Below are 26,743 nucleotides of genomic sequence, written 5' to 3' on the forward strand. Positions count from 1 at the left end.
AGGTACCTGCTGACGTTTGGTTTTATTTTTAGTAATTGTTCCTACTACAGCTATATTGGAATTGATTCCTCTATTTATCAGAAGGTTGGCAGGACTATAAGAAATGTAGGCAAATATGTATGAGTAAAATGTAAAACCTCCTGAAAACCACTGTACATTCAGATGCATATGAAAAGATTTGGAAAAACCCAGAACACTCTGGTGTTCTTAATATATTTATATCCCAGTTCATTAAGGCTTTTGGAAGATATTCCCAAAGCCTTCCAGTAATAGAAATTCCAGACCTTTTCTTGGCATTATATTCCATGCTTATATTATATATATGCTTGTATAATACCTGACTTCGTCTTCTTTGAATCCTATACTTAGTAAACTTGGAGACCAACATGTCTGCATTTTTGTGATGTCTTTGTTCAAACATCTCTTATCACTGAAAACAATTAGTCTAATATTTTCTTATATGTCTTGTTTCTTGACCCCATCAGAATTTTCTCTATATCTTTATTGAAATATGTGGCCTAGGGCTGGACACTAAACTCGTGCCTTATCACTATTGGAAGGGTCATTTTATCCATCTTGCACATAACACTGCTGTTTATTCACTTCAGTATGCTTTTATTTTTTTTTGCAGGAGCATGACAACATTGATCATATTTAGCTTTGATCTATTAATTTTTTTTTTCCAGAACTGCTGTCAATTCACTTTCAGTCTTCTGCTGAAATGCCATATCTGGCATTTGACCTAATGAAATTGCATCCTTTTTCTTTTCCTGTCTATTTCTACAGTTTGTCAGAATCTTTTAAAATGCTTAATTTTTTAGCCTCCAAAGCATTTGAAGTCTTTCACTGCTTGTTATCATTAGACAGTTTAATAAAGATATTTTCTGATTTATCTTCAGTGTTTGTAATGAAAATACTTTTCAAGGTCCAAGAAAGACCACAACAGTACATAAACTTTCACAACAAACTATTTATAGGTCATCTTTGGGCACACTTTTTAGCTAGGCTTACCAAAAGTTTTTATTAGTTTCATTTGTACTGTGCTCCAATAATTCACTTTAAGAAATCAGGTCATACAGTGTCAAATTCCTAACACGAGCTCTATTTCCCCACTATAAAAATATTTTTAGAGTGGGTTGGTGTGAGTTGCTTAGCTGTAACTGCCATTTTGTAAGTACATAGAAATAATACAAATACCTTGTTGCACGATCCATTTCTGTATTTTCTCCTGGGAATTCAGTTATAAAGCACTGACTCTAAAATTCCTATTTTCTGGCTAAAATATAAGAATTATTTTTGTACCCTTTCACCCCTCCTGATTTTACTAGATTTGATTGCTTAATGCAGGCATCATCTTCTGGAATTTCCCAGCCTTCTTTATGCAGGCATTCAAAAGAGATGACCAAAACTGTCCTGCCTGGCCTTGATACATAGTGATCTGGGATATATATTCTTGAGATTATTCCTGTTCACTCCAGACTGAAACATGTTTTGGCTCCAGATAAGATTAGGTATACCTAGATTGTCTCCAGTGGTTGTTCATCTTACAAAGTTTAGCAACAAATTGTAATTCCATGAAAAAGTGTAGGAGTGCAAAAGAGGCAAAAGCTCTTCATCAAATGTACTCACACAAGGGCCAGGAGGCTCATGCCACTTCAGAATTTAATTTGCTGCACTGAACATGAAGGGAAATCCTCTCTGTGAGCAATTTGACTACTCCTACACTGCAAGCAGAATCTTATTCCCCTCCTAGAATTAAACACAAGTGCTGTCCCGTCCACAGTCTGCATTACAAGCCATCCCTCCCCTCTGGTTGACAAGTTGCACCATGGTTTTACATGGTTTTACAGATAGCAGATAGAGCTGAGATACAGCAAAGCTTCCTGCTGTTGGACAAAAAGGATGAGAGCATAAGGTGGAGGCAAACACAAAGCTGTGTTGGATACACAGACAGCAGAGGTTAGCTGCTCATTCCAGGGACGTTTCTACAGCCAACATTACTGTGCTTTTATAGGCAATCACCTGCTTTGCCCATGCCTAAAGCTATCCCTGCTTCAAATGAAGTCAATGGGAATTCTCTTCAGTGCATCCCTGTGAGCTCTAGGCTGAAGCTTAGACATCTGTGTGATGCTCCAGACCTATCCATCCTGGTCTAAGCCATGACTCTGTCTTGCTCACCCCTCTGACAGAAGTAAAATTTACAGGACTCTAGCTACAAGAAAAGAAAAAAATAAGTATATATATAATTATTTAATCAGTAGTTGGAAATCTCCTAGTTCATTATTTGTGATCCTTTCCTCCTTCTCAGTCTCTTTATGTGAAGTTGAAAGATTTGACAGTCTGTGATAAGCTGTCTGGATCATAAGTTGCCAAAAGGTAATTAGCAGGACTGTTTCTGATTTAACACGTGAAACTGGCACTGGGGCAATGCTCAAGTTCAGATAACATCAGCAGCAGCCCTGGCCAGCTGTGCCAGGTGTGGCGTGTGAGGTCCCCCAAGTGAGAGGACTTAATTTCTATCTTCAGCAGTACTAACAAATAAGAAACACAAGGAGGAGGCTCATAGGGGGAATTTAGTCACTTTGACCTCTGGGCCTCACCAAGCACAGATCTGAGGTGTGACAGATGCTGTCCTTGGGGACCATGCTTCACAAGTATGTTTGGAGCTTGTGGCAAAGTGGTGGAGAAGATCATGGTGTAACAGCCGAGGTACCCATCCTACCGAGGTTTTAATAAGAGGCCTTCAACAAATTCAAGCTGCAAATAATGAGATTTTTTTTTTATAGAGAGGTCATGCATGAAGTGGAAGCCTGTTCCACAGGCACCCTGGTCATGGTGAAGGGTGGTCTGCTGGCAGTGGTTCCTTCATAGCAAGCATCTGTGAACCTGAGAGACTGTAGTGACTCCTCTTCCTGCTGTGTTGTATGGAACTATTTTCTTCTAGCATGGTGGCCTTTCTCCGACTACCATCACTGATGCGTGTGAGAGCCTTTGGATCATGTGTCCTGTGACAGGATTTGGTTTGCCTCTGCAGAACTCTGTTGACTTATATCTGAAAAATCTCTGGCACCAGTATCAGACCCTTATAACGTTTTGAGCATAGCAGAAGAACTCAGCATCCTCCTGCAGAAATTCAAACCTGCTCTTTGAGACAACTCAGAGACAACTGCCAGAGCTCTTATAAAATGGACTGTGGGTAGTCAATACTAAGCTGTTGGTTCTGCTCAATGAAACACACAAGTGGTCAAGTATTCCTGATGACTATAGTTTTACTGGACATAAGAATGAACACAATTATATGAATGGGTACCTTTTCCTCTTACAACTGGTTGGTATTATTAAGCATATGTGAAATATAAGTAAACTAATCAGTAAATATGTTTTTAACGGAGAGTGCATAACAGAACAGAATAGTGGCCTACTTAGCCTAATATCCTTGCTCTTGAAGTGGTCAGTAGCAGATGGTTAGGGAAAACTGTAAGAAACCTGACAGGTTGTAAATTATTCTTCCTCTATTCGTTCTCTCAGGGTCCAGCAATCAGTATTTTAAAAAATTCCTGGAGGCTGAACCTGTTCTTGTTATGTTTATCTACTCCTTAACTCCTGAAGTCAATTCACATGTTTCTCTAATCTAGAATTTGTCTGCTCCATTATCATCAGTGTCATCTCATAGCAATGAATTAAATAATACTAATAATAAGATAATTAATCATGTGCTACTCAAAAATTCTTCCAAAATCCCCTGTCTTTTAAGCCCAGTACCTCTCAATTTTATAGTGGGAAACTGCTTTTCACAGTCCTGAAATTGTCAGTGACATTTGCAGTTTGACAGCTAGACCATAACAACTCAGTCATCTCTTTTGCTGTCAAGAGCCTCTGCCTACTTAGCCCTTGTATGGAAGTTACTTATAAGCTGTCCTGTATATATAATTCATTACCCAATCAAAGCCTTGCTTTTCTGCTAAAAAAAATAAATGCAGTTTTGGCCTCAGGGGAAGTTATGAGTATGATCTAACTAGAGATAAAAAACACCACGAACACTGGGAAATTGACATTTTAAGAAGCTCACTGGGTTGCCTTGCTGTCAGGGTACCTATTGTTCAAAGGTAAAAGCAATGAAAAATTTGTACTGGTTAAGGGGAAAGAAGAAAATACATGCACCCTCATCAGCCAGCATCAGAAACCTTCAGACATAAGCACAAACAGTATCTGAGCTGGATTTTGAAAATTTTATGTCCTCACAGGTGACTGGTCTTTAAGGGATATAATGAGGTAACCTTTGGCCGCTCACCATGCAAACTTGACTTACGAGGGGCAACACGGGATGTGGGTAGGAAGGAAGCATGAGACCTGTTACTGTCACACTGAATGAGTCTGTAATCTCCTGATTCCAATTAGTTGTTAGAATCATTATCTAAACAAACTTCAAAGAGTGAGTGTATACCATTTTTTAAAAGAAACATTAGAAGCATTATAACATAGGAGGTTAATGACCCAGCTTCCATTTGGATTGAAATTACTTTTTTATAAAAAGGAGATGGGCAGTTTTCCTGACTGATCCTCTAAGTCATGAACAAGAGTCTTCATCTGGCTGTGAGCTTCATCACCTTTCCCATGGAAGAAGAGAGCCAAGGAGGTGGAGAGCTCCAGGAATAGCAGGACATGATAACAGCTCTATCGCTGCATTACATGTAAGTGAGTCACCTACCAATATTGGCCTGAGCAGTCTTGCTACTTAATGTTACACCATAGCTGGAGATTTGGACCACCTGACAGATCCTCTGGTACAACTTCACTGGGACACTTGGCTCAAGTGACACAGGTTGATCATTTGTGCTTAGGGGAGAACTACTTGTAGATAAGCTATTATTAGAGAGCTGAGTCCACCTACATCACTGAGGTGAAATCAATTAGTACTGCAAAAAGAATAATCTGAATAAACTTTATGTAGCGGTACAATGGTCAGAGCACTGGTGCAGGTTAAGTTCAATGCCAGCTTCATTCAACAGTGGTCAAACCCATGGTTTTGAAAAACATGTATCTGCATTTTTTAAATGGCAGATATGAATGTAGTTATTTTATCTCTTCCTATCTGAAGGCACAACTAACTGAAGATTAACTTATCTCTTAAATATCAGACATATTTTCTTGAAGAATAAATTTATTTAATGCTACATAGATCTCATATCCTCATATACCTATAAAATACTTGTTTGTGCTTGTGCATGTGTAACTGTAATTGTATTTCTATTTTCTAAGTAGATTGATGCATCTTCCATGCAACGGGAAAGAGCATTTTCTAAGGGCTGGGACACTACTTAGTGAATGCATTATTTTCAGGTAGAACATCCATCTGGAGCTCAGCAGCTGGAAACTGCAGATCATAATAGTGTCTTTCTTCTGATGATGTGTAATACCATCATTCTCTTTTGTAGCATTTTGGATTTATTCTAGTTTTAGTCAAAAATATTTCTACTGTTTATGGGAGTCTAAAGTTCAGTTAGCTATTCATTACCATATTTTTTAAATTGCTCTTGTTGGTTATTTGAATTATAAATTGTTCAGGATATATATCTACTTGCTATTATGAAAAGGTTCATTTCTGACATCTAATTGCAGTTTATCAGCCAAACCAGTGAACTGATGGCCCTGGTCAGCACAGTAGGATGATAAAACCCAGCTTTGAAGTATATAATCCTCTTATTAGTTATATAAGACAGGCTAGCAGGAAATTTCCCAAATGACGTCTTAAACTGTGTTGTTCTCCAGTCATTTAAAACCTAGAATCTCAGTAATGACATTTCAAGCCTACCTTTGGGTGGAAAGGAATTACTGAAATTTTTGGCATCTTTTATTAATCAGAAATAATCTCATCCTTTTTGCTCCCTCTCATTTTTCAGTCAATTATATATTTTTTTATTTGCTGCCAGTTCTATCGATCACCACTTTTTAATATCTCCTTTCAAAGATGTTGGGGCCTTAAAGAGGTAGTTTCTTTTCTTTTTCTGAACACTGCTTTCAGTGGGAAGAGGGGCTGAGAAGGCATTAGGAATACACCCACCAGCAGCTTTGTTCCTTCCTTAATTTTTTGAACTTACTTCAAAGCTGGTAGCTCTACAGCAGTGTACTGAATGTGCTCTTAGTTTACAGAGAATTGTTGGATTTAAAGGTTAGAGAGCTCTGTTCTCTCATTTAATGTTCTAAATCTGTGACATATTTTAATTCACAGAAGGGTCATGCTGATTTAGTTGATAATGGTTTCTATTAATTCCACATGCTGTACCAATTAAATCTGGGCACGCAAATTAAAATGTTTACTCTGGATGAATGGAAGATAGGGGAGGTTATAAGCCCCAGATGCTTTGAAGCATGTCTCTATTTGAACAGAAAGAGCTTCTAAACATTATACTCTGGGTGTCCCGTGTATTATGTCTCAAGCAATCCCTATCAAATGTGCCCAGGTTACAATAAACAAGGTTTTTATTTCCTTAGCTGCCAACCTTGACAAGCTGTCAGAGGCAGACTGGGATCTTTCCATCACACATTATATGACCAGTAAGAAGGATCCTGCCAGCCAAAATCTGTCCTCAGCTGCACTCCTGCAGTCCTGTTACCTCAGTAGCTTGTCCTCAGTGACACCAGAGCAAATCCCTCCTGTGCAAGGGAGCTCTTCAGCTCTGGGGCAGACAAGGGAAGGGTGTTAGAGGTAGCAGAGAGATCTGAGGAAGTGACTGGTGTTTTTTCCCCTTGCAAAGCTTGTTGTTTAGCTGTTTCGTTCTGTAAAACACGCATTTTTATTGAAAAACATAAAAACATTGATCCTTCCTACTGTACATTGTAACTGATTAACATTTAGTGAACAATTTTGAAGAAGATGAACAAGAAGGGCCAGAATACAAGTTCATCCCTTCGTTTCTCTCTTCCAGCAATGTTTTCTATATTTCCATTGTGTTAGTAAATTAAAAATCCTTTTAGAAAAAAAGAAAAAAAAATAGTATTTTAAGGTCAGATTTGCAATTTGAAGTGTTCTGGTTACTTTCTGGAGAGCAACATAAGTCTCGCAATTAACAGCTTTTATAGGAACAGCTTTGTGTCCTGTATTTTCATGACAAGTTCTGGTTACTTAGCACATTCAACACATTCTTTTACTCCCTTTATATCCATGTATAAATTAATATATTGCTTATTTTTAGGCACCTATAGAATATTTTGAGTGAAAACATTGATACAAGTAGCAGGTTATGAACAGTAGTCTTACACCATTTTTGACTCACATTGGATAGTTATTCTGTTAAGTAGAACCAGGCAACATCTGGAACTTTGCATACAGCCGGCTTCATATGATGTACCTTTTGTCCTAACAAGCTTTTTAAATAGGCAGCAAAAGATGTAGTAACCAGTGTTCCTTCTGACATTGTGGAAACTTTAACACCACAAGAACATATTTCACAACTATCAGTAGTCCAAATACACAAGAACATAAACTGTGATGAGCATGCATAGCAAGGCAAAGCAACTGAACAATTTTACTTGAAAAACATTTGCAAATCATTTTTGTTAGCCGCTGAAATAACTTGTGATTATGGATACAAAGTATGTGATTGACAGAGTCAGGAGAATTGCTTTTAGTTTCACAGAATGGTGATGCTTAATAGAATAACTGAAGTGCATTGTAAATCATATAAATAAGCGGGTTTATTGTTCAGGCTGTAAGAACTAGAAATTTAGTTTCTCAAAGTGATGTATGAAAATCTAGGTTAGGATTTGTATTTTAACAAAGGTGCAGGTTATATGTACCATCTACCCTTTCTTGTAAAATCATATTATGGAATTCATCACTCCTAAATCAAATTGCTGTCTTTGGTATATTTCAGTCTATGATCAGGTTGAAATATTGCAGTGCCACCATACTTTTAACAGCAGGGGGGTTTATGTCATAATTGGAGGTTGGGGCGGGGGGGGGCAGGGAACAAGAGGAGGAAAAGATGAGAAAAGAGAAAAAAGAATAGTTAGGTGATCTTCAGCAAAGTAATAGTATTGGAAATACCTTGCACAGGTATCAGTGTTTAAGGAAAAACATGAATAGCTTTAAGAAAATCTTACAGTTGCATTTATCTTAAGAGATGGTTTATATATATTATATTGTGAAAAAGCTAAACCTGTATGTTTAACTTAAAAGGCATAGACTTTGGGATGGAAAGCTTAGTAGAATTTACTTTACTTTTCAAAAGTTGCTTCTATAAGATTTATTTGTTCAGTAGAGCTGCAGCTGTAGGAGAAGATGGAATTTTTCTTGAAGTAAATTAACCATTCTTTTAAATAATGCAAATTAAAGGGAAGATTGCTTTAAAGACAATCTAATTAGAGATTCTCTGGGGTCATGAATCAGCAAATCCTGCAGACATACGAAGTCCTCTACTGTTCATGGGAGTGTCATAAAAATACTAGCCACCATTTGCACTCAACTGGTGACATTTGTAAGTCATGTCTTTAGTGGTTTGTATGTCAAAAAATTACCCGATTTTTATCACTATGTCTATGCTAGTAAGTGTTACACAGCTGAAGTAAGTCATTGTCAGACCTCTGCATTCATAATGTACTGGCAGTATTGTCATCTGATAATAATTTTAGTTATTTTTGCTTTACTGTTCTGTACAGTTTTGGCCACTGTTTGACAACTTCCAGAAAATACTCTGTCATCTCAAAGTCCTCTGTTTGCAAATATTTTTGAACTTTGCATTGATTACAGCTGTACAGAACAAAGGCTTTGAGCACTAGAAGCCTGACTGTTTGGCAAAATTTTAAGAAAATACTTTGCTTTGAAAAATGTTTTATTATTGTTCATGACAAAAAAATCTGGTAGAATTCTTACAAAATAAAATAATGAGGATCTTATGACTGGACCTTGAAGTTTATTCAGTAATTCTTTTGACATATAGACTAATTTCCTCAGAGTTTGTAAATCAGGATTAAAAATTTTGAATCTAAAAAATTAATTCAGCTCTAGGAAATGATGATTAGTACAAGCATGGGTAAAGTGATAACATGAGGTTAACAAAAGAAGGACCATTTTACAAGGACAAAAGGGAACTGGTAAAGTTCCTCAATGGTTTGTTTCAGGATTGACTGAATCTAGTACCTTCATTTTTGTACAAGTTGACATATACTAATAAAATTTGCAGATGATACGTTGTTGACAGGCATTGCCAGTTCATGGAAAGATTCGAATACCATGTACTCTTGAGAAGAAATTAAGAGATATTGTGCATTTAAGTACTACTAATCAAAACTTTTGCTCGTAAGTGTGGAGATCATAGGTTGAAAATGATTGAGGAAGGAACATCAAGGTTCATATTGATACTATTACGGTCATCAGGATAATATCGATCTGTAAAGGACATCTGTAATTCCAGAAAACAAAAACCAGCCAAAGCTTTTCAAGGAGAGAACAGAGATATTTGTATGTATCTTTCTACAAAGCACTGGTGAAATCTTACACAGGATCCACAATGCAGTTCTGATCACCAAGGTATAAGGAAGATGAATTTAAAATGTCACGTGTGCAGAGATGACCTCCCAGGACACTTATGGGGAGGAAGAGCTTATCTTCACATAGCCAAAAGAAGAGGCAAACTGAAAAACGCTAGGACTCTTATCAACAAACTTAGCAGGAGGGTAAAAAATGGGGAAGGAATGGACTTTGAAAGAAAATGCTAAAACAACAAATAGACATTAATTGGTTATGAATAAACTTGGAAATTCAAAGATTTGTAATTCCTAAAGTCTGGAATGTCTTCTAGTTGATTGACAGACCGCACTTGAACTCTTTGTGAATGGAAGGATGTTAAATAGTTGCCTGAAAACAGAAGAGCTAAATGAACCAGAAGTCCTTTCAATCAAACACCCTTACTGTGTTGTTGTCCCCTATGTATTCAACCTCAACAGTCCTGCAAGTAAATGTAAACATCAAATAAGGTTAAGACATGCTGTTTACACTTTTGTGCAGTGATTCCTGTTCATCCTGTTCATTCCTTCAGAGCTTAAGGGTTGCTTCTAGTTTCTTGGTATCATTCCAGTGGTTTTACTTCAATAACCTTGTGATAATCTTGGATTCTGAAGGCCTGTACAATAATGGAGAAATCAATGGGAAGGTTTTTTTGCTCATAGGTTTTAGGGTTTTTTTTTCTCTTATCTGTCCATGTTCTATTTCTACTCTTTAAAGTCTCTCTAGAGGGAGACTGAGTTCAATGGATTTGGATTCAGCAGTATACTCATATAAGAGCATTCAAGCCTAAAATTTATGTATAAAATAATAAAGCATGCTTAAATTTCATTGTATTTTAGTTCCAGAAAAATAGTTTCTGTCTGCTCGGTTGTTGAGGAGTTGGTCTGGATCTCCATAATTGCAAATAACTGAAGATATTTCCTTCAAGTTTATTTGGCACAGATTCATTTAAAGGAAATGAGCTGTCTTATGTCTTGCCTTTCAGCTGGAGGCAGCTTCCATTGCTTGGCTACCTTGCATTTTCAGATAGTTTAACCTGCCTGAAGTAACATGGCCTGGCTTCAGGTAGCAGGAAATACTTCGGAAAACAAAATGACATACTTAATCACACCTAAAGGAATCCAAAAAAATCACACCTTTAGCTGTCTTTGTATTTGCACGTAGTGACATTTACATGCTACTTTAGAGTATTCAAGATAATGAAGACATCTGTTCACTTTAACAGGGCTTTGAACAGCAACAGCTGCATTTGTAGCACATCTTCCTTGCCTCCCCTTATTACCTGTGAATCAGAAGCATAAACAGACTTTTCTTTGGCAGAGTCAGGACTTCTGAAAATCATAAAGATTCATGATATTATTGTTGGTGACCTTTCTCCCTCCTGGCAGAGATTTTGTGAAAGAGAGAAAGAATTTCATATTGATATAGTCAATAGTATTCAACATTTTTCTGGAAAGAGGTTTTTAAAATATATATCCTTTTTTTTTAATGTAGACTATTAATAAAGGTAAAAATCCATTGCTGTCATACTCTTATTTATACATACTGCCATAAAAAAATAGCCTTCTAACACTTGTAGCAAGGATGCTGACCATTTTATGTAACGACATTCCTGCCAGTTCTGGAATTTTGGTGCTAAAGAGGGAAGAAAAATTACAAAAGAGCACAAGGGTATGCTGTCTTCCCCCCCGCCCCCCTTCTTGCTTAGAAGCTTAGCAGGATGACTCAGGTTAAACACTTGGAAGAAGAAAAATCTATGTGTCTGGATGCAAAGTAGCCATATATTTGTCATGCATCACTTTAAAGGACTTTTAAATTGGGACCTCTTTTCTCCTCACCTGCATATGCACACAGCAGGCTGAAAGCTTTGTGCTCAGAGGCCTTACTGTAGCTAACTTACAACAAAAAAAAAGGACCAACAAACCTCAAAAGAACACATGCATTTTGAAAGAACAATTGAAATACATTATTTGTGCTTGCGATTACTAGAGGTGCTGTGTAATAGTGGAGGGGTAGTAATATCCAGTATTTTCCAAAGTAGGAAGTGCATTCAGGAATGAAGACATGAACTAATTTTTTTTCCTGTTTCAGGATTGAGCGCTCAACACTGTACTTATATGCAGGGGATGCTTACAATTTGATTTACCAACAGTCTTGCTTGGTACAGGTGAGAGATGCAGGCTCATCCACTGATGAACACTTCTGGCACCCTGTGATTTCTCCTCCTGTCCATGGTGTGAGTGCAGGAGGCTGCAATGGGCTGCAGGGGGAACCGAGGCTTACCTGGTTTACCTGGCACTTGCAGCTTTCGTCTTTATCTCTCCACCATCTGCCACAAATACAGCTCCCCTGACTTGCTTTTCCTGGCTGCTAATTCAGGGGAGGATTAGAAAGGAGTTTTGTCATCTGGACTTTATGCAGCTCCCAGTGACCTCTAAGGTGACCTTGCCAGAAATGAGCAGAAGCAGAGCTAAATCCAGTAACTTACATAAAAATATCCATTGGACTTAGGCTTTCTTCTTTATTAAAAGGAAAAATTATTTAATTATTTAAGTAGAATGAAGCTTTTCTGCTGTGTTTGTAGGTTGGTTTTTCAGGGTCTCAACAGACAGACCTTTGGTGTGAAATGCATCCTGGTAGTCTGCTGGAGCATGCCAGGGCTCCTGAGACTGTCCTGCCTCCTCTCCCACTAAAAGCTGTTGCTCCATTACAGCCATGGCTGTCGACGTTGCATGTTATCTGACCTTGCTCCATATCAACAAGTGTAAATGCTAAGTAAAATATCTTTTCTTTTCCAGAGATTTCTCCAATCTAATTCTGTTTTCTATTCAGCAGTGATGTGTGATTATCTTTCAGCTGAGTCAGAATCCAGAAAAAAAATTGAAATGGTCATATTTTAAGAGCTTCAGTGCTGATGCGCAGCTAGTCCCTTTATTACCTATGCATTCATACTGAACTCCCAGTATATTTTCCAAACTCTTTCCTTTTTTGTTCCTTTCTGATGTCAACCTGCAACATAAATGACTTTTTTTGTAATAGCTGCTTTCCTCTGATGCTGTAATAACATGACACACGGTGCCTCAGACTGAAAGTGGTAAAGAACTAAATACTCAGTTGGATCACACTCTTGAATCAGAATTAATTAAAAAAAAATCTAAGGAAGGAAGTAAACAAAGCAGGGTGCTTAGTGTAAGAGAAAACTTCACCTAGAAGTAGCTGTAGAAACTGGAATTTAAAATCAGATACAATATCCATGGAAGAGTGTCACAATCAGTTGAGTAGCTGATTTAAAATAATTAAAAAAGAGTAAACAATTGAAAAATGTCCACATTTTCCTTTCCTTGTTGTTAACCTATCTAATAACTCATTTTCTGTTGAGAAGGATGATTTTAAAATACTGATTGTTGCTTTTTATTATTTTAATGTGCTCAGAATTTTACTAAGCAGTTTGAGAAGATGTCCCTGCCCTGATTGCCTGCTTCAGATACATTTATCACAGTAATATGACAAGAACATGGGACTGCTTTCCATCTCTTTTCACCTCTCCACCTTCTTGGCCTTGTAAAGGGCCTGGCCACCTCCACTTGAATGTGGTGCAGTTATACTTGGCTGCCTAACTCCCTCATTGGACATCTCTGCAATGCAGTAAGACTGTCCCTTCCTATTTGTATGGTCCATTCCTTGCAGAGGATAGCACCAGCTAGGTCAGTTTCACTACAAAGAAGTTTCTGTACTCTTACAATTGAGATAAAGTCAACATCTGGAGCTCAAGTCCTGTGAGAAGATTCTCCTAAACTGAAATTACTGTTCTTAACACAGTTAGTTCTTGACATTAAATTATTGCATATTGACTTGAGCTGTGTGTCTTACTGTCTAAATTTTGTCAGTTATCCAGATGCAATCCATTGTACAATAAAGTGTATGTAAATCCATAGTACAGTAAAGTGTATGTAAATAACAACACTTCTGAGACCTTATTAAATTAAAATAATTTACTAACATTGTGTAGGAGGGGAAGAGGAGGAAAAAAAAAAGTGGGAATTAAACAGTGTATTGGTGTGGCACCACGAAGATTTTAAATGGCAGTTATCGGATTCAGGCCTCGCAATGCATGGATACCATGTTATCTGAATGTAGTAGACAGGAAAGAGAAGTTGCAAGTACGTACTACTGCAGTTTTTGAAAGTAACACTCTTCTGGATCCTTCTTACATTGTTTAGGGGACGTGATTTCTGGTTGCAGCTGTAGAGTCTCAGTGTTTTAGCATAGATTACTCGCACTTGTGGCAACCCCCTGTTGCTGTAGTTATTATCTAAGAAATTCTACCCTCTGCCAAAGCTGATACTTTTTAAAGACCTGTCACAGACTAACATTAAGCATTGAAACCTCACTTGTTGATTTAAATTGTTCTAGGTTTTTTATGTTGTATAAGTGCATATGCATTATCCTTTAATGAGTCAGGTTATTTAAATTTCCCATAAGACTGGGGATGTGACGAGTGTGATGGTTCTGTTCTATATTGCTCTACCATCTGTCACCAAGGAGCTCCTTAATGCTGCAGCCTTGGTTAGAAGAACAGCTTAGTCCTATAATCTCTCTGTTGCTGTTTCTAAGCAAAGACTAGAGACAGGCTTCTCATCTACTAAGAATAATTTTTTGAATGAAACTTTTATAGTGACAGTGGAGACACTAAGGCTACATGGACTAGTCAAAGCCTGTTGTGTCGGTATTAAAAATGTCATGTGTACCTCAGTGTTTCAGACCAGGAATGTTTCCTGCAGGAGCTCATGTCATGAGGTAGTAGTTCAATGTAAATCCCTGGTGCTGAAACAAGGCAGGAGGCTCGTCTTAAGCTGCACTCCCACAGGGAAGGGAGATGTCTGATCTTACTGTTTTTCTTCCTTTTGGTGCCCTTCAGTTGGATCAGGCAACCCTAGCTGAAGCAGAAGGGTTGCTCAATCATTTCAAAAGTGAAACAGGACTGACCAAAACAGAAATTCTGCAAAGATGGTCTGAGATACTTCAGCCTTAAAAATCTCCTTGCAGATTTTGGGTGACAGCCTGGAAAGATCTTGGGATTGTTTTCTGAGCAGTTTTCCCTGGGATGTTTTTGTTCTGAATAAATGGTACTTTATCAAAGCTGGCTGGTTTTGATTTGTGCTGTCCTTACTCTCAGGAGACAGTCTGCAGGCACTAAATTAAGACAATATTGCTCAGGTGGACTGCAGGCATAGCTTCAGAGAAAGAGCAGGGATAGGCTGGAGGCCTGCAACCAAAAAGGAATGTCCTTAGGGAGCCCCTGATGGCACCAGAAGAAGCAAGCCTGGGTGCTGACAGTGAACAAGAATGCTTGACAGAAATGAAAAGGAGTTAGTCTGCAATTAGTTCTCCTCCACCCCAGAAAGTACAACAAGACCTTTTTTTTTCTCACCTGAAAACATCTGTGATATTTCCCCTCTTCTGCATGCCCATGTTATCTGGTTAAGTAGTGCTGCTCTTGCTCAGCAGGAGGCCCAGAAGTATGGCTGATAAGGCACAGGCGTCAGGATCCACAACTCATACATCCTGTAATGATCATTAACATTATCTGCTCTTCCATTTTCTGTCATATAGTTTGTAAACTCTCCAGGAAAATCTTATATGAGGGACCTGGATATTTGTTAGAGCCTTCATTAAAAACAAACAAACAAACAAAACCCCAACAACAATAACAACCACAACAACAACAACAACAGATATCTCTGTAGTTTTACTGCATTTATCCAGCTCTTACCTAGGTTGAAATATCTGAAAGTGGAAAGAGAAAAGCTTCACTCTATTGCCACTTTTAAAAATAAAATATGATAATAATAACAAATAGTCTTCATAATTGATCTACAAAAGCTATTGGATTGCTTTTAGTTTCTCTTTCAATAAAGGCTCTGCTGTTGATTTAGTGATGCTGGCTGATGGGTAAACACATCTCTTATCAGTTTATTACATAGTTTAAATGGATGTTGTACGATGTTTAAATGGCATTGAGACATCAGTGAGGACAAATGCCCCCTCTCTAGTGATATCTATAGGCTACTGTATATATGAAAAAGTCACATGCAGAAATTAAATGTATGGTGTTTGCTAACAAGGAGACCTTTCCTACTGCTTTGTAGTACTAACACAAAGTGCTTCACTGATAAGTGAAATCAGAAACACGAGCAAAGTCATAATCTTCCTCTTACATGGTAATTTATGACACGGGCAAAATGGATGCTGCTTTCTATTCTCCAGCCTCACTCAAGTCTCAGTAACATTAGAATAATTTTTACCTTTACATCTCTAATTGGCTTAATGCTGCTGTCATTTGTTGAAGTTCTGTCCTTGTCATATGAGTGTTGCTAACATTTTCCTATGAAAATTATCCTGAATTGTTAAAAGAAAGCACTTTCATATGTTCCGTAGTCTTTGGCTTCTTTCATTCTTTGGATTATTTTCTTCTCCTCCCAATGAATTCACTAAGAAACATTGACTTCCCATCAAAAAGATGTTTTCTGCTGGACAAGTAGGACTTCAGTGCTGTAATTCAATATGTGTCAGTAATCACAGTTGTTATTTCAGTGCTTGAATTGAAAAATAATAACATTTTTAATGGCTTTTTTTTCACTTCTCTGTTCAATTTCAAAATACAGCCTCTAGCACATGGATCTTTCCCATTTGTATACTTGGACTTCTTGAAATTACTAGATAAAAGATAAGTTCTAGATTATAGACTTGCACAGTGAATGTGACTTAAAACACGTACATCAGAATTTCTTTGAAGTGTCAATCTGTGTGTGAACACTGACAAAATTAAATCACTGAAAAAAGGTGATTATTACAATACTCTAAACACAAGGCTACAAGGTACTATTTCAAGCTCTACCTACCAGTGAGATTAAAAAAAGGTAAAAATCCCATTATAGTTAGGATAATACCATTGTCACCTAAACTTCTGTTAGTTCCCTGAGTGAAGAATGTATTGTATACAACTGTATATAGCTATTTCTAAAATTTTTGTTCTCTTGTAGTGGTCCAACATGACACACAACCCCTGCTGTGTTTTGAACAGGACATTGAACAGCCTGGCTTAATGGAGAGGAAAGGGTCTCATTGCTGTCTGCAGTGAAAGAAGGTCCATATGAATTCCTAGGGAAGATAATTACAGAATTGTAAAGGATATGCTAAAAATATACAACAGCATATGAAGAAAACTCTAGGAATAGCTTAAAACATTAGAAGGGGAAGGCAGTTTATGTGTATTTGAGAAGAGAAATTATTGAAAACCCGCCTGCAGGTTTGGGTGAATATTGCTTGCCAGTTCCCCTGGGTACTATAAAACTGCAGATTTTAAGTGTCTCATGTAAGTGTCATTACTCCCAATTCTACCTGCTGTGGCAGACATCTGCACTTTGGGAATCTGCCTTCCTAATACAAAAAGCAGCCAAGAACACTCTAAAGGGTCATCTCACCTACCCTGCTCCTGCTGCAGTCCAAATGCATTTAGGTTAATGTTACACAGGGGTTGTTTTTATAGTTTAAAGAACTTTAAAGAATCAAAATGGATGCTTACACAAATGACTATGGAGGTATATACCCAGATCATCCAGGTCTGCTCTAGATCCCTTGCCAAAGCAAAAACCTGGCAGTCTGTACTGCTCACAGGGCAGTGTGACAACTCTCCATGGTACAAGGCAGCACCTTCCTCCCTGCTCGCAGCACTAACGTGTCTGCCCAGAAGCTGCAACATTTCTGCAGTTAGAAATAATCTATCTGCATCTCAAGGATGCACATACTGTGTCATATATGTCTTCAAAACATTTTCTGAGCTTCATTTTAAATTTTCCAGCACCTTGGCAGGAAGGTGCACTATCCCTTTTTAAAGGACAGGGAGATGGAAGTACTGGAAGAATTAATTCAATCTTACTGGGAGAAATTATTTTGCAGCCATGGCAGTTTCTTGTTTGTTCAGCCAGATGTCCCTTCAGCAACTACCTCACTGAGTGTTCTCATTCCTGTTTAATTCTCTTAACAATGTTGAACCAACACAATTGTAGAAAAAAGCTGTGGCTTCTGTTCGTCCTGTGTGCCATCAACAGAACTCTTTACTAAGGTCACTTCCACCACAAGGCAGGGATGGAAGCTACACTACTGTCCTCAAGGACCTATTTGGGTGGCAGATTGTCTCATGCAGACCCATGATGCTCACCAAGAAGAAAGCCCATCTTGACTTTCAGATTCCAGTTTGGGTTTGCAGGATTGTTAGGAGTAGAGACAAAAGGCCCCATCTACTTTAATTCATAAATCGAACAAAACTATTGAATAAAACATTGAGGGATGTATACAGAAGACCACAGTGGTAAACTAATTCCCATTTTTCAGAGAAAGTTCATGATAACCAGGTACATGTTTATTTCTCCCGCGTATTAGAAAGAGAGTGCCAGCTAAAATATAAAGTGTAACAGGAGAGCCAACATGGAAACAAATTGTCTGAAGACAGACAGCGAGTGGGTCAAAAACCACTGCAACTCACTGCCTCATGACAGCCAACTCCCTGGGTGAAGCTCACTTTGTTTCTAACAACTGGATGCTTGTGAAACACAGTTCGATGGCTTATCCCAACGTACAGGTACTCATCTTGCTGTATGGAGAAGTCTGCAGCAGTGCCAATAATGAAAACTCTTATTGAGGTTATTGGACAGAAATAAGTACGTTCACGGCACGGTTCATCTAATCTAAAAGCAGATGTCTAAATTAGATAAATCTTGCCCTAAAAGTTCCTATCATTGTCCTCAAAAGGAGTTCTGGGCGAACAGTTCAGCTGTAGATGTTGATCTAGTAGATGTCTAAAGTAATGATAGGCAAAAATGGGTCCATTTCATATAGAAAAAATCAGACTGGTATGTTTGACTTCTTTGTAAATCTTTTATCTTGCGTTTGGAAAACGAACTGATTTTTTTCTCTTCCCTTCCCTTTTTTTTTTTTTTTCTCATTTCCTATTATATGGAGTAATATTAAAGAGGCCAGAATAAAAACAAAATGTTTTGATTTTAGTGAAGAAATAGTTTTTCTTAAACTTTGTATAAGAACTGTTATTCCAGACAAGTTTAGATGAAAACAGTCTCAAAAATGTGTCGTTTTCTCCGAAATAGGAATTTCTGAGGTTTGAACAGCTCTATAGCTCTACTCAATTCTCTGAGTAAGAAATTTGTCCTAAACTAAGCTAATTATACATGTAGGCATGCTAGGAAGTGTCCTCTCTTCAAAATTTAACCTAGACAAGCTTTTTATTATTGATCTATTATCTTTGGTTGTAAATTCCAGGCTGGTGACAGCTTGACATGGTTAGACGGACTACTACATGTGTAGCGAGGCTGACTTATCTGGCTTGCATACATCTTCATGAGCATGCATCTTCGACAGACCAATGGTGACCCTCTTCTGTCCATATGGTGAAAACAAAAGTGAAAAAGAGTCAACGAGTATGCAGATAAGTAAGTGAAGGGAAAAGGGGGCAATAGGCAAGGCTGGTGGAAAGCAGAATACTTTCATACATAAAGGTGCAGATTTCATTCTCCTGTTCAGGTAAGTTTTGAGTTAGTGATTTTATGTGTAAGCTAAATCAGTTTGCTCTTGAGGAGCCCTTTAAATAGAGGTACAACTTATAGCTATATTCACATTGTATATCATCATTGTAGTAGTATGTGGGATTGAAATCTTAACCTAGCCTGACATTTGGGCACAGACCCTGTTGGTCCCCAGCAGCAGTCCTCTGCAGCCTGGCAGCACAACCTTGCCTATGATCTGCACACAGGAGCCCTGAGGCTCTTCTCCATCATGTGACCTGCTTTGCAGTTATTTTCCTCCACTTTCTGGCTTTTCCATGTCAGCGTGTATTCCTCCTCCTCTTAGTTTCCATCTTCAGGTAATATTTAGTTCTCAGTGCTGGTGTCTATTTATTTCTTTTGCCACACTGCAAGTTTTTAAATGTCTAATTAAAAATAAGCAATTTTTAAAAAAAAATTAATTAGGTATTTACAGTTCCTTGAAAATGAATGGTAAGATGACTGTCCATAGCTATGCAGAAGACAATGAGAAGTAACGCTTGCTTTGGGGACATCTCCCTTCCCTCCCCACATCCTCTCTGTGGCTGGCCACTGCTTGCTGAGGTCTCTTAGCCTCATTATGCAGTTAAGGAGCAGTGGCTATTGTGCACTTTTTGAAACAGTATTGCCATTTCACAACACTTCCCTTGCTGCAGTGATGAAGCTGGCTTTGAGGATGCTCTTGTATTAGCCCAAGTCCTTCCTCTCTTTTCCTTCCCACCTCCTTCCTCCCCAACAACCTTTTCTTTAGTTGTGTTGTTACAGGTATTTGTGGGGCTGTATGTACAGCATATGGTATCACTGAAAAGAAGTGGTATTAAAAAAACCCTATCCTAATTTGTATCAGCAAAGTGTAGAGAGGACAACAAACAATGGTGCAGAGGAAGAAGAAGAGACAGGGAAGTAAAAGTGGCCTGACCATCAATGAGGGGTTGTCTTATAAGTACATGCTGTATTACCTCAGCTGACTCTATGTGCTTGGACCTGGATCACAGATTCATTTTAAATATTACCCTCTGCAATGAGGTTGTATGTGGATATGCCTGGTTTGCCTTTGCCAGTAATCAGCTTGCGTTCCTCTGAGGGTGAATGGAGGTGCCGCTCATGAAAATGTGCAGTCCTGCTGGAGGTGGGTGGGGAAAGGTTAAGCCTGTGCTTCCCTCCTATGCACCAGCTGCTGCTGGAGATGGAGAGTTTGTTTATACCTTAGGTATTCACAAACCCTTTCTGAGCTTCTCCTCAGATAAAACCTATTCATGCTGTCCTAAGAAAAGATGTCAGCTTAGTCAGGCTGTGGTTTTCAAAAAAGTCTAAGTGATTTGGGCACCCAGTTTATTTGAAATTAAAATATATGTCCAAATTTAGATGGCTTTGAAAAGTCCCAGCTGGAGTTTGCTTAGTGGTAGAAAAGGAACAGACTGATAAAGCAACCTTGGCCACAACACTGAAAAATGACTCAGTGCTATAATTACAGCCTCCATTACATTTAACAGTATTTATTCATTACTTGTCCTAAAATATTTTTTTTTTCTTCCTTCCACTTGCTTATCAGGGACAGATTTGTTTCAGATCCAGTGGAGAGAACATTTCTTTCAAGGACATTCTGGAGGAGTTGTTTGTACAAGGCTGATCAAAATTGAACAACTGAATAAAAAAAAGACAAAAGTATGTACTGAAATATGGAAAATAATAATGGCAAACTTTTCACAATAACAAACCAAACAGCAAACAAGATATGCAACCCTTTACTGAAAGAATTATTTCTTGAACGCACAAGGTGCTTTTCAATGCTTGGGACTAACTTACAGTGAACCACAACAGTTGAGAAGCAGCAGTCTTTGCCATAACTGAAAAAGGTGATATAATACATGGTTTAAGTAGCTAATTCATATGACTGCCTAGTATGTCGCCAGTGCACAATGTTGGGCAGTATGGAGGCAAATGAGCTAGTCCCAAATGCCCTAATCTTGCTATCAGAATTGGGGTAGCTGAAGATCCATGCAGGTGCATTTGTTCTAGTTTTCATTTTATGAATTGTGGAACAAAATGGTCTACCTCCTCGCTTTCAGCATACATTATCAGAGAATAATTTTATAAATATTCTGTGAACTGTGCTCATGCCATTTGCTGACAAGTTTCTGGTGCTTTTGTCCAGTGACCAACTTCCTGTTGCAAAACCAAACTCTAGAAGATGAGTTTTTCTAAAATAAAGCAATGCCAAACTGTATGTGTGTTAGGTAAATATTGCATTATGCTCTGCATGCCAATGAAAGCCATTGAAAATGCAGATGTACCAACATAACCTAGGTCTTCTCATCCTCTAGTGCAATTTTGGAGTTTTTCTAAGACTATCTTACAATTTTAAAAGCACCGAAGTAACTACTCTACAAAAACGTTAACAGCCTATCATTCCTCAACTTAAAATTTTCTTGTAGGCTGCATATTTTTGTTAGACTCAATTGTGTAGGAGGCTGTAAATTTCATATCGATGCATTTTATTTAATTAGTTGTCTTGATGTATGCATTTGTGTCTGTTCTGAATATCAGGTCAGAGCATCAGCTGGTCTAAAACAGTAGTCCAAAGGAAGCACTTGAATTTGCATCCTTTGAGGAAAAGGAGCTTTGTCTGCATTAGCAATGTCTATGTAAAAATCCAGAACCCAAATTCAAATGATTGGTGAAAACTTGAGTGTGAAAAGGAATCATGGTTTCTACTCTGCAATCTATGTGTCTTTCCTTAACCATGCAGTTGGTGACTCCACACTTCTTGTAAACTACCCCAGGCTAAAAAGGAAAGCCATTTTATGGCAGCTATAAATCCAACTGTCAGCCCTTTAAGAACTGTTTTCTTCATTTCTTTTTGCTTTTTTATTGTTTCCTGAGGCCTCCTGAAAACTTTTTTTTCTGTAGACATGGTCTTGTTTTGCATTTTCCATGGTGTTCATAAAAACGGGCTGAATAATTCATATACAAATTTAAAGTACAGAGTGAGACTTTTCAAAAATAGTTTTAGCCTCTCTTGTTGTTACTAGAAGAAAAGTCAAAAGAATTTCCCTAGGTACCTAGTAAATCATGTTATTAAAATTTGGGTCTCTTTGAACCCGCTTTATAATAGGTGTTTGTGTATGCATTGCCATGGTATCCACCAGAACTTCACCTGCGGCATGCTTAACAGTAGCATGGAAGTACTGAACACAGCATTGGTCTTACAATGTATTAGATCATTGAAAATGCACAGGCTGAATTTACATAAAATGAATCAAACAAGTCAGCGATACGTTAGATTTAGTCCACCCACTCTGCACAGCAAACTGAAAAACATCGTCTGTTGCACAGATTCAGGCCGGCACGCAGGCAAGCTGCACCTGCCCTGCTCTGCCTGTGTGCGCTGGGGTGCTGCTTCAGATTCTGGTTTCGCAATGAAGAGAACCTGTCATCAGCTATGTTGAGCTTGTTTCCAAGATCCGTCATCTTAGATTTTAGACTAAAGAAAAGACATTTCTCAACTCTTAAATTTATTTCTCCTTTGCTGCAACTGTAGCCTAGTTTGTTGTGCTCAGGGTACATGAGAAGCTTGATTGAGGATGTCTCTGACTAGGGCAGGACTAGTAAATTTTAGAGCTATTATGTGGGTAACTTTATATGAAGCTACTCTGTTAAATAGAAATCCTTTTATAGAACCATTTAGAAAATAGGATGTGATACACTCAAACCTCTACATTGCTTTCCTTCATTAGCCAAACTATTAACACTTCTCTCCCTTAATAAAAGCAAAAATAAAGTTACAGTCCAGAAATGGTATGAAGCAAACTCATATGGACCTTTAATAATAATCTCTGCCATAAACAAATGCCCTTTCACTGGCTTTGCAGTTATTCGAGTCTGGGTTAGAAAGTTAATGCTGCTAAGTGTTACTTGTGCCATAGGACTTTTCATCAGGGGATTTCTTTTGACTTTGTACCTTCTCGTCTTGAATTAATACTACCTATCCTTTGCTGTTAGTGTCAGTATATCAGCAACTAACAGCAGTTTCTGATAAGGAATTTCTTGATGATTTTTTACAAAAAATTAAATTGTGCGTTCTGAACATTCAAACTTCAGCATCGTTACAGATCAGCAAGCTCAACTATATTGAAATGATGTTCTGCAAGGCTGCAGAGCTGAGGGTGATTTATAAGCCTAATAACAATATTAAGCAAGATAGATATTTTCCTGTAGTCAGTAAACAAATTACTCTTCCTTTCATTTCTGCTGCATTTGATTTTTACAATATTTACAATATTTACATTAATATTTATTATAAGTTTCTGATTCACATGAAGATCATGAAGATATAAGTTCTATGCAGTTATGTGTTGCTAATGCATTTTGGCTGTGGCAAGCTCTTGGTTTTCTTAGGTATAATTGAGGCTGAGCTTGTAGGGTCTGCAGCCAGCAGAGGTAGCGGTCATTGGTTTTTAACATTCACACGTACGCAGGACGGAATTTTCTCTTTGTATGTATGCAAATGCATATTATAAGACGTGAGAGTACCTATTTATTCCTTGTTTGATCAGATTGTTTGTCCTAATAGTTTACACCTGAAGGTTATTTTTAAGTAAACACTCAATTAAGGTGTCCTGGAAGCAGTGCAAGGACTTTCTCACTTGAACTAAGTTGTATTATCTTCTGTGTGAGGCCTCGCTGCATTTCTATGCATGCAGTCACAGGTAGTGCTTTTTCAATATGTTTCCCAGAAGATGGATGACTGAGATTATTCAGTGATGTCAACCTAGTTGTCACTGCACAATGATGCATGGTATTCTCCAGTGTCTGCTCTGGCTACCGCTGGTGTGTGAAGCTCCAGTTGGCATGGCAGAGGCTTCCCTAATTGCTTACAGGTGCTGTATGAAGCCATCTTCACTGAGGCCTGTCATAATTGAGCTATTCACAGCTGACACATTCTTCCTCAGCCTGTGGCTGAGTTTTTCTGTTTTCTGCTTTGCGTGTGTGTGTGTCTCACTTGTAGCGTATATTTGTATGCATTTTTTTCCTAGATGAGACCTCAAAGATGAAAAAGGCAGCTACTTTGAGATGGAACCTGATCTGTTTATGAATGTTATTTCCATCGTATGCAAGAACACGAAGCAGAGCAATTCTTCTCTAGGAGTATACTCTACAGCATGCCAGTGTAGAATATTTCTCTGTTTATCTGGATTACGATAAATTACATTTCATACAAATCTTGAAGTGTTCCCAGGGGGCACAACTGATTACACCACTTGCTATGCAGAACCTTTAAACTTCTGGTTAGCTATGCAAGTAAACAATATTTAGTGGAACTGTTTTTCTTGTTTATTTATCTTAGAGTCAATAACTAAGTTCTCATTTTGGATTGACTGAATGATAAAGCAGCAGTTGAAATTCTGTGTAGATAAATGTGAAGTAATGCATTTAAGAAAAAAGTTTAACTCTACATTAAAATAACAGGAACTGAGTGAATATTAATATTCAGGAATAATGTTTTGGGATTGCAGGAGTTCTGTAGGAGCATAAACTCACTATCCAATAAGACTTAACTCCCTTGCAATCCCAAAATATGTTACAAATTAGAAGGAAAAAAACAGAAAATAAAACAGAAAATATAATTTCACTACAGTATAAATCTGTGCTATGTCTGAATCTTGAGAAAAATATGCAATTCGGTCTTGCCAACTTAGAAAGATGCCACAGAATAGGTAAAGATTTAGAGAAAGGCGGAACAAGTTATGGAGTGGTGGGCATATATGGCAAGCAGACAAGGGCATTTTTGGAATGGTGAAAACAGAGGTCTATAGACTCGTAAGTGACCAGGAGAAGGTGGTTAGGGAATAACTGGAAATTGGTTACTGGCCTAAGGACAGCTGCGATTTGAACTAATACTACTGTTCTTTTGGAAGAACAGAAAGCCTTAGTAGCAATACTTAAAGGGCATAGAGTTTCCTTAGAATTTTCTTTTCGAATACAGCAACGAACCTGAGCTATGTTCAAACTGATGCAGTTTGGAAATTTGGGTAAAATTTAATTTTAATGAAGACTCTTCAAGCTGCTGCAAAATTCTTCACAGACAGCAAATTATTTCTGGGGCTTCAAGAAAAAAAAATTCTTTTAGTTTCTTTTCCTTCTTTGTGGGTAACATATTGACCTCTGAATTAGTAAAATTTTGCCATATGCTTTGATAGTGCCTGGATTTCTGCTTGGGTCCTTTCAGGCTGTGATATAAGGAACTTCAGCTATGATGCTGTCATTCAACATTGAACGAGATGTTGAACACACTTACTCCCACATTGTTTTGGGTGGTAATTAATCAGCATGATCTGTTGTCTCCAATTCTAATATGCTAAGTACTGAGGAGGAGGGCAAAAGGTAGGGGCTAGAGCCTAGAGGGAAACTGTTCTTCATTTTCCTGTTATAGTGTATTAAAATATTGGTAAATTATGTCTAATCCCAAACATTAGCAGTCAAAGGGTAATCTGTCCATCTAAGAAAGTAAGGATAGGCATTTTTAGATTCTACTTAAAGCTTTGAATCACATTTATGCAGGCAGGTTTCAAAATAAGGATGTTGTCTTTAAAAGCTCACTGCTGTATAAGCATGAAAGTGTAATAGCTTGCTAGAGAAGATGCCAGTTACGAAGTGGGTTCTATTTCAAAATCATTCTTCAAAAGACATCTCTATATATTTTCACCAGGAATGGGCTTGGCCTTGGTTTGTTGTAGTTTTCCTTTTCCTTTTCCTTTTCCTTTTCCTTTTCCTTTTCCTTTTCCTTTTCCTTTTCCTTTTCCTTTTCCTTTTCCTTTTCCTTTTCCTTTTCCTTTTCCTTTTCCTTTTCCTTTTCCTTTTCCTTTTCCTTTTCCTTTTCCTTTTCCTTTTCCTTTTCCTTTTTTTAAAAATTGCAAATAAATTAAAGCTACTGGACTTTCTATTGCTAAATCAGCCTGGAAGGATGGGAGTGAGTGATCAGGATTCACCACTGTACTTCTCCCAGTACTGCACTGGTTACAATGGTTTGCAACCAGAGTAGGACGTCACAAGCTCAAATATGGTTTAACAATGAATAAATAGGACCCAATTTTTGTGAGGCCCCAGCTGACCACCAGGGCCATCTTAGACATCAACATATTTTCTCACCCATCTTATTTGTGGCATCTTACTCACGGGGGTGCAGATTTCTCATCTTTCCTCCTTTCTGCTCTTTTTTATTGTTGTTGAATTAGCCACATTCCCCCAAGATATCCTTTCCCCATGCCACAGAAATACAGTTTCTGAGGGCTAAATTAACCACAGGAGAAAGAATCCTGTCCAGAGTAGAAATAATACATTAATAAAAATGTGTTAATTAAACTTTAGATGAGGGTAGCATAGTTCAGGGAATTTGCAGGATTTTTTTCATTGTTTAATATTTGCATGAAAAATTTACATTTGATTTCACATGTATTTAATTTTCTGCCCCATACATAGGGGAAAGTGGAGAAGAATTAAGGTTAGTTTCCATATTTTTATTGAACTTTTTAAAAAGTGTTATTATTTTTTTCTGTGCACATCGCTGAATTAAGTAATTCCATGGACACAAGAAAAAGGTAGTATTCGGTCAGCATAAGAA

This window comes from Phalacrocorax carbo, chromosome Z, assembly GCF_963921805.1.
Source record: "Phalacrocorax carbo chromosome Z, bPhaCar2.1, whole genome shotgun sequence".
In the NCBI taxonomy this organism is placed as follows: domain Eukaryota; kingdom Metazoa; phylum Chordata; class Aves; order Suliformes; family Phalacrocoracidae; genus Phalacrocorax; species Phalacrocorax carbo.